The sequence below is a fragment of the Eupeodes corollae genome, chromosome 3 (assembly GCF_945859685.1).
Source record: "Eupeodes corollae chromosome 3, idEupCoro1.1, whole genome shotgun sequence".
NCBI classification, from domain to species: Eukaryota; Metazoa; Arthropoda; class Insecta; order Diptera; family Syrphidae; genus Eupeodes; species Eupeodes corollae.
In genome coordinates this window covers 103,689,294-103,708,023 of record NC_079149.1, presented here as the reverse complement: position 1 = coordinate 103,708,023, position 18,730 = coordinate 103,689,294, and the positions used below count along the sequence as shown (strand labels likewise).

General features: G+C 30.1%; 1 protein-coding gene across 2 annotated transcripts in view; it reads left to right on the top strand.

Annotated features, from left to right (window-relative positions):
* The first annotated feature begins 3,748 nt into the window (after positions 1 to 3,748).
* LOC129948957 (fibronectin type-III domain-containing protein 3A) overlaps positions 3,749 to 18,730 on the top strand; it is a 249,002-nt gene continuing 234,020 nt past the window's right edge. Inside the window, exons 1-2 of one of the 2 annotated variants that reach the window (XM_056060117.1) lie at positions 3,749 to 5,441; positions 6,238 to 6,718. The gene's annotated coding sequence lies outside the window, so the exon portion shown is untranslated. Of the gene's footprint in view, positions 6,719 to 18,730 lie in introns of both variants that reach the window. The other variant, XM_056060118.1, reaches the window with a different exon arrangement.

Sequence of the window (18,730 nt, the reverse complement as noted above, 5' to 3'; positions counted from 1 at the left end):
AGATGGAAAAATGATCAATTACAATTTTTTGTATTTGAAATTGCCGTTAAAATTAATTACGAAAAGTTGTTATAAGGTGTTGTTAAAATGGTTAAAATATTAAAATATAGATTGTTTTCCATATCAACTTGTCTTAATTTTGTTCCATCTTTGAATATTATTAATATTTAATTTAATTTAACCCTTGTTTTGTGTTTCTCTAATAACGAAAGAAATACGGCTTTGGATGTTTAATATGTATTGCTTGTTCAAATACTTGTCTAGAAAATCATTTTCTTTACGAAATCGCCAGAAACGCTTTCTGTCAGCATCTGAATTTGATTTTCTAAATTTGTTAAAAGCATTATTCTTAACATTTTATAAATTAATTAATCGTTTATCAGACCAAGGTGTTTTAAATGATTTCAAATAAACGGCGATTTTTTAAGAACTTGAGAACTTTAAAAAAAAAAAAACGCATACAATTTGCAAAATCTCATCGATTCTTTATTTGAAACGTTAGATTGGTCCATGACATTTACTTTTTGAAGATAATTTCATTTAAATGTTGACCGCGGCTGCGTCTTAGGTGGTCCATTCGGAAAGTCCAATTTTGGGTAACTTTTTCGAGCATTTCGGCCGGAATAGCCCGAATTTCTTGCTGGCTTTTTTGTGTAGTCTTTAGACTTGACGTAGCCCCACAAAAAATAGTCTAAAGGCGTCAAATTGCATGATCGTGGTGGCCAACTTACCGGTCCATTCCTTGAGATGAATTGTTCTCCGAAGTTTTCCCTCAAAATAGCCATAGAATCGCGAGCTGTGTGGCATGTAGCGCCATCTTGTTGAAACCACATGTCAACCAAGTTCAGTTCTTCCATTTTTGGCAACAAAAAGTTTGTTAGCATTGAACGATAGCGATCGCCATTCACCGTAACGTTGCGTCCAACAGCATCTTTGAAAAAATACGGTCCAATGATTCCACCAGCGTACAAACCAAACAGTGCATTTTTCGGGATGCATGGGTAGTTCTTGAACGGCTTCTGGTTGCTCTTGACTCCAAATGCGGCAATTTTGCTTATTTACGTAGCCATTCTACCAGAAATGAGCCTCATCGCTGAACAAAATTTGTCGATGAAAAAGCAGATTTTCTGCCAACTTTTCTAGCTTTAAATATATCACTGAATATAAATGTGTGCAATATCCCTAATACATCAAATGAAAAACTTGAATTCAATTTTAAAAAATGTAACTTTAATGAACTAACTAACTTATTGTTTAATGTTGACTGGAATCAACTGCTCCTAAATCGTAATATTGATGACATGTGTCTAAATTTTTATAGTATTATTTTTAACTGTTTTTATGAAACTACGCCATTTCGGAAATCTCGCTATAAATCTAAAACTCCACCATGGTTTGACACTCAATTAAAAAACTTAAAAAATAAAAGAAATAAGGCATGGCTAAAATTTAGTAAAACTAGAGCAGAAGAAGACTTCAGGATTTGACTACTCCAATATTCTATACTCTGACTATATTATAAAAATTGAAAATGAATTGAAACAGACCCCGAAAAACTTCTGGGATTTCGTGAAAAGTAAAAGAAAAACTGACGGTTACCCAATCTCTATGTCTTTCAATAACACAACAAGTCATGACTCCCAAATAATTTCAAATATGTTTGCTAATTTCTTCAAAGATGCTTTCGACGTACCTTCTTCTTTTCAGATTTCCGATTCGTTCTTTCCAGCCCAAAATTATCCTCACCTTAACTCACTTGACTTGACAATATGTGAGGATTCAATTGTTCGTTGTGTCTCAGAACTTGATGACTGTTTTCACCCTGGTCCTGATGGAGTACCATCATGTGTTTTAAAAAAATGTGTGTCTCATTTATCGTACCCTCTGTTTGTTTTGTTCAATGAATCTCTTAGAAGCTCAGTTTTCCCACTATTATGGAAAAGTGCATTTATAACTCCGATTCATAAAAAAGGGTCTAAGAATGAAATAACGAATTACCGGCCGATTGCCAAACTTTCCGTTATTCCCAAACTATTCGAGTCCATTATCTGTAAGATATTATCCTTTAATTGTAATTCAATTGTATGTGAAAATCAACATGGTTTCGTCCAGAATAAATCAACAATTACAAACCTACTTCACTTCACTTCTTTCTGCCTTGACTCTTTCGAAGATCGTAAACAAGTAGATTGCGTATTCACAGATTTCAGCAAAGCCTTTGACAAATTGTGTCACAAGACTTTAGTCCATAAACTTAAGGCCTTAAGGTTTAACGACAAATTCTTGACGTGGATCGCGTCTTATCTCAAGAACCGAAGTTATAGCGTTATATTCAGAAATGAATTCTCCGACCAATTTTACGTCAACTCTGGTGTTCCACAGGGTAGCCATTTAGGTCCTTTATTATTTATCTTATATATAAATGACATAACATCCGTTATAAAAAACTCCTCTGTTTTAATATACGCTGATGACATTAAAATTTTCAAATCTATTAGTTCAATTAATGACTGCTCACAGCTTCAAGAAGATCTTCATAGTTTTAGGGAATGGTGCAATACAAACCGACTTTTATTGAATATTGACAAATGTAAAACTATGTGTTTTACACGCAAAAAGACAATTATAGATTATAACTATTTATTAGATTCTTCCTCCCTTTGTAAGCTTTCCGTTTTCTCTGATTTAGGTGTTATTCGTGACAGTAAATTAACGTTCTGTGACCATTATAACTTTATAGTTAAAAAAGCTAACAAAATTCTAGGTTTTATTAAACGTTTTTCTCGTGACTTTCGTGACCCATACGTCTTAAAACTTCTTTATGTATCATTTGTAAGGCCAATACTTGAATACGGCTGTGTTATATGGGCACCATACTATTCAGTCCATATTGACAGACTTGAAAGTATCCAAAAAAGATTTATGCGTTTTTGTCTTCGTTTTCTTCCGTTTTCCCAAATATTTACACCACCTCCTTATTCTTTTGCTAATAAAGCTCCCTACACTTTCACAACATAGACAATATCTCCAATTTTGTTTTATTTTAAAATTAATTAATGGTTCTATTATATCCGCAACAGCTCTGAATCGTCTAAATTTTAGCTATAGCCCAACTAGCATAAAAAGACAGATACCTTTATGTCCGATCTTTAGCAGAACTAACTATGGTATGAATAGCCCCTTAAACCAATTGATTTCAGTCTTCAATAAATTTTATAATTTAATTTCATCTGTTAATGACAATGTTAAAAGCAAACAATTTAAAGAAAGATTTTTTATTTATTTCTATATTAATTAAAATTTTAAATTCAAAATTATGTAAATAGCTATAAGTTTATATTAACGTTAGATAATTAACGGATTAAATAAATAATAGGGCCCATTCACTGAAAATTCGACGTTGTGGCAGATCATTCATGATTCATGATGAAATGTCAAAGCATACTGAGCATCTTTCTCTTTGACACCATGTCTGAAATCCCGCGTGATCTGTCAAATACTAATGCATGAAAATCCTAACCTCAAAAAAATCACCCTTTATTTCCTTTTTGGAATTTATTGTCTTAAGCTAACCGAAAAAATATCTATACACTTTTTAAACGCACCTTGAAGTGATAAACCGGAAAGATCATCCGTCCAGTCAATGGACTGAAGGTAATTGTTGAGTGCAACGAAATCTCCTTTGTTGAAATCAAAAATAAGACAAAAATACAGAGTTTTTAACACAATTTTCAAATTTTAAAATAGAACACATTGCAACATGATGAATTGAATTTTTTAAAAGTGGAAATTGATCTTGAATAAAATTAAATGTTCGAATATTTTTGTGGTTATCCGATAACGATGGGTCACCCTGTGTTTTTGTAACATTTGAATAGATACAAATCAGATAATAAATCTTTCTCTCAGCCCAGAAGATACATTCCACTTGTCATTTGAGTTACTGTTTCTTGTTGTTTTTGTTTTTGAGCTGGTGAAATTTTTCGTTATTCTCATTTCACATTCCCCTACACATCATTTAGTTGCTTTTGTATTATGTTCTTCGTAACATTTGTATCGTATTCGTATCGTATCGTAAAAACATAAAAAAAAACCTTTAAAAGAAGGGTGTGTGCGCTCTGGATGTCGGTCTCGATTCTCGGGTCTTGAAACTCGGTATAGGAACATTTGAAAAAGCAACAAAATAAACAACAACAAAAAATAGTAAAACAATTTGTTATGTTTTCTTGTTTGCCGATGCGCAAAGTCAAACCATACATACATATACAAATATACATCTGGAAGTTTCTCTATGCACATCATTATACGAACGAGCCCAAAACCACACCACACAACGAGAATGAGAACGATGATGACAAAAAAGAGTGGAATCTAAAAGATACGCCCGCATCAAAAACATCCGCTTCGATTAGAAAATAGAAAGACAAAAAAAAAACGACAAATATCAGAAAATTCCCTAAACCTCACTCAAATTGAAGAAAAAACAAACTCAAAGATACAAAATTTTGAGTGATTATACATGAAAAATGGAGAAATGGATAAAAGATACTATTGTATCTCAAAAATTCAAATCTGCGCGAAATTGCGATAAACATTTTTCCCCTTTCTGGAAATCTCACTCCATTCTCAAAAATACACACTTAACCAACCACAAAGATACATTTTTCTCTCTCTCTGTAGATTCTTTTTCTAAAATTTAACTCAAACTCAATTCGAGAAGTCGAATCGAATGAATCCCATTCCCATCCCATTCGGAGTAATCAAGTGGAGGTATTTCTGGGTGGGAAAATTATGTATCTTTTTGTAGAGTTTCGGAGTGGAAATTGGAATTAACGTCGTCGAATACGAGTGAAGGCAAAGCAAAAGACAACACATCATCGCCATCCAATCCAACACACAAAATTTGTATCTGAATCTTTTTAACCAACTCGAAATCGAACCGAAACCGAAACACCACCGAAGGAGCTCGAAACACCATCGATGAAGCGACGACGTAGGTGAGGAAACCGCGGAGACCGACAAGCTACACAACCTACAACCTACAACAAGCCTATTCAAGACGAGTGAGAGTTTCTCAGTAACTGAGTATCTGAGTGAGAAATAGTCCGATTCTAACATTCAAACTGAATGGTTAATCGACAATCTTGTATGCGCGATTCTCATTTCGTTTTTGTGTTTCTCCATATATTTTGTTTTGTTATTTTTTTGATTTTCTGTGTTTCCCAACATTCGTCGTTGTCTTAAAAATCAAATTTAGAAAAAAATTGAAGAAAAATATAAAAAGAAAGAAATAAATAATTTATATCCATCTATCATAATTTTTTGATAGATAGATCGGTCGTGTCGACTCGCTACCAAAACCAAAACCAACCATAATAATAATCAATTGTATCTTTCAATCGAAAGAAAGAATTCAAAAGAAATATTCAAATCCGGTATCTGTGAGTTTTTACAAAAATCAAATCCAAAAAAGAAAAAGATTCTCATCAATCTATCTTTTATTCTTTTTTGGTAGTAGAATTATTGTAGTGGTTTCCTCTTGTTAAACAAAACACACAACAACAACACCAAACACCAACCAACATCAAAAAATATCTTTCTACTGGAAAAAAGTATCTTTAAAATAAATGATTGTCTAAAAACCGCGTATCTATTCAGTGAAATTGAAATAATAATAAATATTTTTTCTTTTTCATCAATTTTGATAAAAGAAAGTAAAACTAAAAAGTATATATCTTTAGATACTTCCCAACCCAACTTAACCTACCTACTCGACTTCTACTTCGATTCGTATAAAGGTCTTAGAGGGTTTATCTTCAAGTTAAAAGTGAAAGAAATTCCTCTTAAAGAATTTTTTGGTTTTTCGTTCGTGTTTCGTTTTTCGTGTGTTCGTCTTTTTTTTATTCTGTGTTACCCCCGAGAACCCAAACCGCCTTCGAACTCTAATTTGATTTTCCAAAAGATATTCAATCTAAAGTGTGTCTTTTCTTCCTATACTCGTATATTTTTATATCTTTTTCGCCTTTGGTTTGTTTTTTTTTCTTCTTCGATTGATGGTGGAAAGAAATTTTAATTGAAAGAAGTGGTGATGTGGAAGAAATAAGTTTTTCTTTTTAATATTTAAAAAAAAAATATCTCCAATTGGAATATAATTAAAACACACATCCTAATTCACTATCCTCAAAAAATATCTTAACTATTTTTTACTGTTCAATAATTAATATCTATGCCTTGTAGTTCTTCGTCGTCTTCTTCTTCAAATTTATAACAATAAATAAAAATATCAATCGGAATAAATAAATACCAATAATTTAATCAAACAAAAAATAAAATATAATATTTAGTGATTCATGAATTAAAAAAAGAAAATAAAACGAGATACAAAAAAAAATTAAAAAAGAATTTGTATCTTTGTCTTATTAGAAAAACGTGAAGTTTAAAAGCAAAGAGAAAAATATGAATTAAATTCAATAATTTACAAAATAAAATAAAAGTGTTTTAATAAACAAATTAAAAAAAAAGAAAAATCTACGAACTTCGAGAGGACTGAGAAAGAGAAATAATATTGAAAAAAATCATAAGTATTTGAAAATACGTTGTTTTTCGAGCATGGATCAATTTTGAATAAAACAACAAAATTGTTTGTGGATAGTTTGGATAAATTAACAAAACAAAACCAACAACAAAAATATTTACCGAAATTGCATTGCATTTATACGTAAGTATTATTAAATATTTTATATTTGTATTTATTATTAACAAATTAATTTTAAAGAAGTTTATTCAAATGTTTAAAGGAATTCTTGGATTTTTTTACTTTCCTTAAATTAATAAATAATTTAAAAAAAAAAAGATTATTAATCGATATTTAATGTTATTTGAATTGATTTTGAACTATAAGCCGACAAAAATATTTAGGTAGATATGCAGGTAGAAGGAAACGTGACCTAGGTAGGGGTTGACTTAATAGATAATAATCACAGACAGGTCGTAGGTGTTTTTGTATTTGTTTTCTTATACATACTTTCATAAATTTCATGTAAATTTACAGTCGAATCCGGTTATTTGAGTGACGGAAAAAAACTGTTAAATTGTATAGTTTAATTTAAATACATATAAATTAAGAAATTAAATTTAATACTTTTATTCTGTTGTTTTTAAATAAAATGATTTCAAATAGTCATACAAACATTTCTGTAAAACTTAGCAAAAATAATAAACAATATTGCAAAGCTGAAGAGTTTGCTTGTTTGTTTGTTTGCTTGTTTGAATGTGCTATTCTCAGGAACTGCTGGTCCAATTTGAAAAATTCTTTCAGTGTTTAATAGAATATTTATTGATAAAGACTAAAGGCTATAAACATAACGCTAAGACTAATACTAGCCTAGCACTTATAAAGAATGTTTCATAATCGGTGTATGGTTTAATTTAAATACATATAAATTAAGAAATTGAATTCAATACTTGTATTCTGTTTTTTTTTTTTTTTAAATAAAAATACAGTACAGCCTCGCTAGTCCGGACACATAAGGTCTCTACCGTGAGAAAAAATTAAATACAATGGACAAGCGAAAACTTTTCAAAACCTTTTTATTACAAACAGAAGTACAAATACACATAATTTTATTATAATTTTTTTTAAAGAGTAGAAAAGCACGTGTTAATTTTTGGTTGGAACGCTTTATCTAAAAACATCTTTTCAGCTTTTTCGCGTAACCTCTTTAGGAAAAGGATATCCATTTGAGGTGCATTATTTTGTTCGGCCCACTGATTGCCCTTGGCAAATATCTTCCTTGCTTCATTGTTTGAAATGTTCGAAAATTCTTTGTTTACATTTTCATCTTCACTGTCTTCTTCTTCAGCTTTAACATTTTTGGATTTATAAAGCGGACTGAATAATGTCATTATCAGAAAAGTCGTAGGAGACTTCATTTTGAACAGTTGCCCATTTATTGATTTCATATGTGGATGAATTATTCTTATCATGGATTGAATTCTATTTAAATCAGAAAGCGAAGAATCCGAGTCAATTTGTTTTCGTAACTGTGAAAGTGGTATAAGGTCTTCTAATATTGACCAACTCTTTTTAATATTTTTCTCTCCGATACCTTTCCAAGCCGAATCTAAGAAGTAAACAGCATCTCGCACATTGAATTTTTTTAAGACAGCTGCAATGTTTTTATCATCTTCCAGTAGAATGTGGGTCAATAGCTGCTTTCTATATGCTACCTTTATATTCTGAATTAAATTTTGATCCATCGGCTGCAATATTGCTGTACAATTAGGCGGTAAGAATAAGACTCTGAAGTTCGGATCAAAGTTTATTCCGTCTTCTTTAGGATGTCAATCTCTGACAAAAACTTTTTCACACTTGGAATAAAATTATTCTTAAACCAATCAAAAAAAATCGTTGTAGACATCCAGCCTTTTTTTGGTAGCTACTGGAAGATTAACTTTTTTAAAAACCCTCGGATTAACTGATTTTCCGATAACTAAGAGGGGTAACTTATGAGTTCCTGCAGCGTTAGAACATGGCATAAAAGTAACGCGATCTTTCAATAAAAATCTGCCAGGAGCAGATTTTTTATTCGCATGAACCCATGTCGTCCCCGGAAGAACCCTCCAAAAGGCAGCTGACTCATTAGCATTATATAACTGTTCTTCACTTATGTTCATTTCTTGAATCAGTTTTAAATTTTTTTCTTGATACTGGATACTTTTTCGCCACTTAAGGTCTCGAATTCCATGTCGCAATTTAAATTTTTCCAACCAACCAGAACTTGCTGCAAAATCTTCCTTACCTGTCATCTCTTTGTAAAAGAATTTGGCTTTGGATTGAATCATATCTGTTGAAATTGGCACATGATGATTTCTTTGTTGGATGAACCATGTCATCAATGCTTCTTCTACCGCTGGGTGTTCACCTTGTCTGATAATTTTTCTCTGCACTTAAAGCAATTGTTAAATGATCTTAGACCTTAAATTTAAGACCTTTTGTAAGCTTACCTGATCCTTCGAATGTTTTATATACAAATTTCCGAATTTTCATCCTTATCATTTTTATATCAAAAACAGTTGACTTTGAGACTTTGAAAATTTTTGCTACTTGACTGACTGATTTTCCAGTTTCAATATCATCCAATATTTTACATTTTTCAGAAAGTTTCAAAGTAGCATGCTTCCTTTTCTTTGTAGAAGCCATAACAAGTAATAACTTATGTTTTCAATAAGAAATTCAAATTACAACAAAAATTTGCCTTATCCTTAAAGAAAGCTCACGATGAAATGTAACAGAGCATGAAAAATCAACGACTACAAATGTAAACTTCCAATGAGTAAATTTGCAACTATTAAAATGTTTTGATTCCAGAGCCAACTACAAGCGACAAAACTAGAAGGGGCTTCCCCGTAATCGTATGAAAAAACGTTTTTTTCAAGAAACAGAGACAAATAATATATGTATGTGTATTGTACATAAGCATTTTAATAGGCTGTCCGGACTGCAGAGGTAAACTTTTGAAAGTGCCCGAAACATAGAGGTGTCCGGACTACTGAAGTGTCCGGGCTAGCGAGTGTCCGGACTAGCGAGGCTGTACTGTACTTCAAATACAATAATTTCTGTAAAATTTAGCAAAACTAATAAACTATATTTCAAAGCTGAAGAGTTTGCTTGTTTGTTTGTTTGCTTGTTGGAATGCGCTATTCTCAGGAACTGAAGGTGCAATTTAAAAAATTCTTTCAGTGTTAGATAGAATATTTATTGATGAAGACTAAAAGCTATAAACTTAACGCTAACACTAATTCAACACGCATCACATCAGTCAATTAACAATTTTGCGGCTTGACATCATTTTTCTGTAATATTCAATAAATTACAATTTTTTTTGTTCAGAATTTGTTGAATTACATTTCAGCTGGTTGAAACTGTTATTTCCAAACATTGCTTAAAAATGCTATGGGCCGAATAACAGTCGAGAAAGTGTTTTGAAAGTTTTCAAGGAACATTTTTTTTTACTTTAAGACACTTGTCGTTCTAAAAAACCATTTTGAATTCTCTGTCTGTTTCCTCAAATATGAAAAAGAAGCTGAGAGTCTTTGATTGTTTGGAGGTAAAAAATGCCTTTTAAGAAGGGAAAAAATAAGAAGACAAATGTTTAATTTTGAATATTCTATCAATGTGAACGGAATATAATGGCGACCATACAATTCAAGAGTATTCAAAAATTGGCCAAACAAACAGAATTTAAACAATGTATGGTTCACTTTTGTTAGATTTGTTTATAATACAATTATTCTGATCAGTAAAGTTAACATTAGATCGAGATCAGAAAAACTTCATTCTATATTCAAACGTGACGAATTCAAAAACACATTGTCTTACATTCTTCAATATTTAAAATCAACAATCAATTATTAACCTATTCTAAAAATTGTTTTAAATTTTCTTGTAGCTATTTACAATCTTTGATACTTCGAATGATTTTAACATCATCTTAAAAAACTAGCGATAAAGAATTATTTAAAACAGAAGGTACATCAAATAAAAAAAAATAAACTGCTATGGACCAAAGTGACTCTCTTGAGGTACACCAGAATTTACTTTCAATTGACATGAAAGGTTACTCCAGATTTCGCTAACTCCAATTTCATGACTTATTACGTCAAATTCAACGCTTAAGTCTGTAAAGATGCAAGTGACTTGAAGGATTTTTTTTCAAAAACCCAAGAACTTTGACATGTAACAGAGGAACAATTAAAAGAAATTATATCACAGACAAGGGATTCAAACAATTTAGCAGACAATTTCGCTATAGGACGCTAGATCGTACAATCTTTAGACACTTTTCTTATGAACTGGCGTTAGGTATAAACAATTTCAAAGATCAGGGAACTTTCAGAAACTTATCGACAAGAAGAGACAAGCTTAAAAATGCTTGTGTCAGAAATCGAAAAATGCATTGATAAATATTGATAAAATGTAAAATGACGTTATTCTTGTGTGTTAGGAGAAAAAAAAGAAGAGGTGCTTACAGAAGAAGAAAATCTTCAAAGGCAGTCTTAAAATAATTTACAAACATGTTCGAAATTTTCACTGGAAGATGGCTTGAACAATTTTGAAAGGCCATACTAGCTGGATAACCTTTAAATTTTGCATTTCCTATTAACGGATAAATGGATCTTAAAGCAAATATTCATTGTTATAAGTTTTCTAAGAAATCATTTGACCGCGCAAAGAATTATGAAATTGTTTTATTGCTAAACGTTAAAAACCAATTAAGCTTGATATTTTGACTCCTTTCATATAGGAATTTAAGTCTAACCGGTTATTTTTCTCAGGTAAAGGTAACTTAGGTAGAGTTGTTGTTCCTAAAAGGCTTACTCTTTTTGCAAGTGTCAAATATCAACTGATGCAACCTAAAGAATAGTCAACTTTTCGTCGTATTAAGCCGAAATATATGTTTTTTTTTTAATATAATTAATATAAACGTTATGAAGTCAACTATTTAAATTTATGAAAAATTGTTGAAGTTTTTCCTCAAAAATGTCCGTATTTTTTTTTTAAAACGCTCGGACGTCAAATCCTAAAATATTAAATTTTAGCTTAACTCTGTTAATACTAAAATATACTAAAAACTGGTTTCTTTTCTACGAGCAAGCGTTTAGTAGTTACAGAGGTTTTCAAAAATGTAAAATATTGAGCCTGAATGATTCGTTTTATATAAAAGTTCCTAAGGTAATAGTTGAAGACCTTGTACAAATAAGGGCGCAAGCTGAATTTTAACTTTATTTGAAATTAAAACAAAAATACTTCAAAATTTCGTTATTTTACCATTGATATGGTATTTAAGAAGTTGCGAATTTTCACAGATTTTCTGGTCCTCAGTTTTTTTGTTTTAGCAAATGTTATTTTGTTCTTAATATTTAAGTTTTTTTTGCACGTTTTTTTCGTCAAAGTGTCAAAGGAAACAAAAATTAGTACTCCTTTTTTACATTTTAAAATGTTGATATTTTTGAATATGGTTACATTTCCAGTCAAATAAGATATTATTTTCGGATTTTTTTTTCAACAAAGCTTCAGATTTTTATTTGAAAAATAAAAGTATTTTATTGAACCATTGCCAAAATTGAAAAAAAAATCGAAACATTTTACGATCATCTGAATAGATTTGCGATATAAAATTTATTTGAAATAGAAGGAAAATCAGTAATAAATGAAGTAAATAGCAATGGACCATGGTTACTCCCTTGAGGTACACCAAAATTGATTTAAAATTGACATGAAGGGTTGCTCCTGAACTAAAATATCGAACTTTAAGATATTACGAAATTAACACAACAAAACGGTCGTTAAGTCCAATTTTACTGAATTTATTTTGTTAAATGTCTTGCTTAAGTCTGTAAAGCCGCAATCGACTTGAGAGTGTTTTTCGAATGCATCTTACAAAAAAGTAAGGAATTGTATCAAAATAATGATGGTAGATATTTTTCAAAGACAGATGTTGATTTTTAAATATTACAAAAGAACATTAAAAAAAACTGTCACAGACAAGAGATTCAAACAATTAAGGAATAGCAGACAATTTCGCTATAAGGCGATATTTTGTAATTAAGCCTTTTTTATGGACATCAGGTATTAATTTTTCGAAAGATTAGGGAAATTATAACATTTCAGAAATTTTTTGAAAAGAAGAAACAATGGATGAATAACATAAGACACACATTTTCCCAATGTAACATATGGTATAAGATCAGGGCCAGCACTAAAATATTCATTTAGTTTTTAAAATATTGTCACGTCAAAAATTAAATAATGTAGAAGACTGTATTTTTGAGTGTTAGGAGAAATAAGAAGAGAGGTGCTTGCAGAAGAAAAATCTTCAAAGGCAAACTGAAAATAATCTGCCTAAACCTATTCGAAATTGACTCTGGAAGATGACTTCAGGAATTTTGAAAGTTCATATAAGTTAAATATCCGGCAAATTTACATTCACTGTAAAGTATCTATTGATTCTTAAGTAAACTTTTATCTCAAATTATTTCACCAAAAATAAAAACAGTCATGAAATTGTTTTATTGCTACACGTTAAAAACCAATTAAGCTTGATATTTTGACTCCTTTCATACAACAATTGAAGTCTAACCGGTTATTTTTCTCAATAAACTTTGAATTGAAGTTTATATCTAACAAGGAATTGTCTAACTTTGCACGTCAAATTTTAGTAGATAGGTTACTGTCTTGAATTTAATTTCAATTGAATTTAATCAAATTCTAAAAATACATTTTATATTTATTCCATTTTTTATTGAAACAAGAATAAATTAATTCTTTTTTTTAAATGTTAAGGGCGTGTGTGCATTGTACATATGTATACTCAAACCCTGTTAATATATAATTTATTGTAACTGCCAACCTACATATCTACCTACACTTAAAGTTTTATCGGTGTTTCTTTAATTGGCTAGTTTTAATATTATTTTTTTTTATTTGCCCGGATAATAATAAATCTTTTCCAGTTGTGTTTTTTATTTGCTGATAAAATCTCATATATTTCTAATAATTTCAACAACAACACCAACAAATTATAATCTAATAATTCATGAACAAGAACAAGTACAACTTTATACAACAATTGAATAACAACAATTATTATTGTTATGCATATAAAGTACATTTGTGTTTAATTATAAGACCTAACAACTTTGAATAAACTTCTTTAGAAAAAATAAATCAATTTATATAATTTTTTTTTACATTATTCACCATTTTTTACGATATCTGTTATAACGTATAATTAGAAAAAAAAATCTATTTTATCATTTGGACAATTTAAATTTTGTAAGTATGCAAGTCGTTAAGGGAATTTAATTAGGTATTGAAAATATAAAAAATGTTAAAGGAGTGATAATTTTATAATAATTCTAAACAATGAAGCACTTTGGTAATAAATTACTGAAGACAAATTAATTTAATAGCACAGTCAGTCACGAGTCAATTGATACTCCTTTTATTTCGAATTTGTTTATTTTTTGTTTTCTTCTCTAACAAAAATTACAATAAAAGATCTTGTTAGAAGTTTATTTAAAAGCTAATTTAAATCGTGTTTAATGCTTAAACCATTCATTTTAATGTAGACCACTTTTTTATTTCAAAATCTTCACAAGATTATTCATCAAGTTTATGTTCCTTAAGGCTGCAAACACACCTCATCGATAATCATAAAATTTTGCAACAATAATTTTTGAATATTGTAAAAATTTTAACGAAGAAATTAGAAAAAATTTTAAATTTTGCTAAAAAGTATTTCAATGACGTTTCGGACATGACATTTTTAAAAAGAGTTTTTTAAAACAGAAAGACTTTCTTTCCTCGTCGATAGTTCCAAAAAAATGTATGCAAAAAAATAATTAGAAACTTTTTACTGCAGATAAAAGAAGGATTAGGATGCAACTGCGGATAGAATTTTGATGTTTGTTAGAGTTTTGAATATGAATGTTGGACCAGTAGACTAAATGACAACTCTTGTGTATCTTGAAGGTATTTTTTGATTTTCCAATGAAAGCTTACGAGATTTAAAATTTTGACATTTCTCGACGTTTCAAGGTCCCTAGTGTCGAAATAAAAGATTTTTAGAAAGATGTCTGAGCGTGCGTGTGTACGTACGTTCGTACGTTCGTACGTCCGTTTTTTCCTCGTCCATACCTCAAGAACTGGAAGAGATATCGATTTCAAATAAATTATGTTATACAGATAATAAGGCAGACCGATGCAGAAAGGGCTCTCAAGAAAATTACGTGGGTGGTTTTTGTACCATAGCAGTTTGAAAAAAAAAGGTGAACATTTTGGTTAACCCTAAATATCTTACGAACCAAAAATACTAGAGACTTGAATTAAATTTTATATAATATATTGTAAAGTGATATTAAAGAAATATATTTTTGGAAAAAAATCCATCTAACGGTTTTGTTATAAATCAAAAAAAACTGAAAAAAAAATTTGTCACCTCCAAAATTTTCACCAAAATTTTACTACTTAAATATGATTTCATCTCCAAAACAATTTTGTGCAACGAAGAATAATGTTTTTCACATCTGGTAAAATTTTGAGAAAAATCTAATTGACAGTTTTTTTTTTATAAAAAATAAAAATCTAAAAAAACATTACTCAAAAGTTGGTAAAAATTGAATATCGATTCAATTATCTTTTCAAAAACTTCAAATTTATTTTATCTTATAACAAATATTGATTTCAACATTCTGAACATTTTTGAGAAAAAATCGAATTGACAGTTTTTTTTGCAAAAAATAAATACCTAAAAAAAAAATTTACGAAAGTTGGTAAAAATTGATTTTCATTGATTTTCGACTCGAATATCTTTTCAAAAATTAAAGATATTGGCTTTAAACTACTTTTATCTTTCAAAAAATTTTGCTGTTAACATTCAGTAAAATTTTGAAAAAAATCGAATTGACAGTTTTTGTACAAAAAATTAAAAAAACTATAAAAAAATTAACAAAAGTTGGTAAAAATTGATTTTCGACTCAAGTATCTTTTCAAAAGTTCTAGATAATAGCTTCTTCTATTTTTAACTTATAAGAAATATTGTTTTCAACATTAGGGAAAATTATAGAAAAATCAAATTAACAGTTTTCTTACAAAAAATAAAAACCTAAAAATAAATGTATAAAAGTTGGTAAAAATTGACTTTCGACTTGAATATCTTTTCAAAAATTGTAGATATTGGCTTTAAACTTTTTTTATCTTTCACAAAATATTGTTGTTAACATTCAGTAAAATTTTGAAAAAAGCGAATTGACAGTTTTTGTACAAAAAATTAAAAAAACTAAAAAAAAATTAACAAAAGTTGGTAAAAATTGATTTTCGACTCAAATATCTTTTCTAAAATTTTAAATTTTGGTTTGAAATTTATTTTATTTCACAGAAAATATTGTTTTCGATATTCAGTAATTTTTATATAAAAATCCAACAATCTACAAAAAATAGTACGCAAATTTGGTAAAAATTGATACGAGTACATATAGACAAACTTTTAGGCAAGACCAATCGACAGACGGGATGGGAAGTTATCAGTGTGGGTCGCATCCCAGCCTCTTTTTTTTTTTTTTTTTGTTTGACAGGATTAAATCTCCAAAAGACACTTGGCAGTATTCGACACCAAGTAGTGTGGGACTCCTAACCACTAAAACCACCTCTTCTTCAGGACCAATCTTGAAGGATCGACTACAGATTTTTCTTTCTTAACTTTGTACCATCACTTTGGGGGAAGTTTAAACTTTTAATACATTCCCATGTTTTTTTTAGATCATAAGCTCATAAGGCTTGGTTCTTCTTAATCTCCGAACATGGTTTCTTATATTCAAGAGACTCCATTTCAGAATAAGTATGACTTTGAAGTCTCTGGTTGGCAATACAGCGTATTTTTTAACAACTTCTGTAAACATTTCTGTTTGTAAGTCACGATAAAGATCGGTATTTCTTATGTACCAAGATGATGATTGGATGATTTCGGTATTTGTTTTCTTTGTACAGCCCCATAATTGGATTCCATAGGTCCAAACAGGCTTTAGCACTTGATTATACAGCATTATTTTGTTTTGGATTGATAAATCAGAGTTGTTACCAAGCAACCAGTACATTTTTCTATATTTCAAGTTTAGTTCTTTTCTTTTCTTTTCTTTTTGATGTGCTCTTTCCACTTTAGCTTTGCATCCAGAGTCACTCTAAGGTATTTGCCCGTATTGACATAAGGTACAGCTTGATTATTAATAAATATTGGAACATTGTTTATGTTTATCTTTCTATCTGTAAAGCTTATATGTGAAGATTTTGTTACATTGAGTTTTATACGCCATTTTTCGGTCCAAGCTCTCACTGTGTCGTCGGCATTTTGTAGTTTTACTACTGCCTTAGAGACACATTTGTCGGGTACCAAAATTGCGGTATCATCTGCAAAAGTAGCCATTATGGTGTGATTACCAACTGGAATATCCTTTGTGTATAGTAAATACAGGGTAGGACCTAGGACACTTCCTTGTGGTACACCGGCTTCTATTTTCTTCAATTCCGAGTGTTCTCGATCGTACATTACTCTAAACAATCGGTCTGAAATGTACGATTTTAATATTTCAAGGTACTGCCTTTGAAGATCCCTTTGCAGTTTGTACTCAAGTCCCTCATGCCAAACCTTGTCAAAAGCTTGAGCAACATCTACGAAAATAGCTGAATATACTTGTTTTTCTTCTAATGCGTTTTCTATTACATCCGATATTCTATGAACTTGGTCTATCGTGGAATGTTTATTTCTAAAGCCAAACTGATGGTTTGGGGTTAACCTTCTTTCTTCTATGATTTTGGTAAGACTCATCAGAAGCAGTTTTTCAAAAACTTTTGCCATAATTGGTATAAGCGATATTGGTCACTTCTGTAGGTGATTTACCTTGCTTTGGTATGACAATTACTTCAGCAATTTTCGAATGGTGTGGGACGTTCCGGTGCTTAAGGCATGCATTTATTATATATTGGAGTTTTTGAAGGCTTTCAATGTCATTTCTTTCACAATCTGAGCAGTAATTAGATCGTAACCTGGTGATCTTTTATTTGATAGTTGATGTGAACACACACTTTTTATTTCTTTAAGTCTAACAATTGGTATTTCACTTTCATCTATCTTATCAACAAACTGTAAGCTATTTTCAGCCGCGTTTGATGAGTACGGCTTGAAAACATTCGCAAGATGTTCAGCGAAAAGGTTAGGTTTTTCTTTCGGGTTACCGATCCATTTCCTATCTTGAAATTCCAAGGGCGAGTTTTGTAACTGCGGTTTTTTCAGGCACTTGGCTACTTTCCATTGCAAAAAATCGGTTGATCGGTCTTTTGCCTTTTGTTGATATAAGTCTTTAACCCCAATGGGTTTATTTTGCATTGAAGTCTCCAATATATAGGTGCTTTCTTAAACTCCTTCTTTTTTATACCAATACTAATAGTTGTAACTTGCATATTTTCACTAGTAAACTTGGTTACTTCATAATGTTTTAAGCTTTCTTTTATCAGAATCGCCGATCCAAATCATTATCTAGACTTTGCCAATTGGAGAAATAAGTTTCGGACACCAGGCAAATATCGATATGTTTTAGATTGAAAATAAATTCTCGCTTCATCGTTTGAAAGAAGTACGGAGCAATAAAAAACACGTGAATGCAACGGTTTCTCAACAACGACAGTTTGTTTTTGCTTTGTTTGCTGACGTATCCATTCAACTAAAACTAAACTTCTTCGCTTAGTAAAATGCGTTAATAAAAACTGGATACGTATTTCGAACAAAATCAAGATTTTCACAACATGGAATCGTTGTTCAAGTGTCAGTCTATATGTCGTCTTAAAATGTCAAACCAAACTGCTACCAATTGGCCTCCAATTTAAGTTCTACACTTCTTTAAAATTTAAGAAAATAGGGAAGGTCAAAGATTAGAAAGTAAAAATGTGTTTTCCGCTGTTTGCTTTCATCAAATATTGGAATCGTGAATTCTGCTCAAAATTTTGTTTTTACTGAACAAAAATTTCCAAGAGTGTGAATGAAATAATTTATCCCAATTAACTGTAAAATATAAAACAATTAATAAATAACGATCTATACTTTATTAAAACCTTTTTAAAAATTCCTGAGTCAAAGTTAAAAGTTTAAATTAATAAAGTTAACACAAAGTAAGCAAA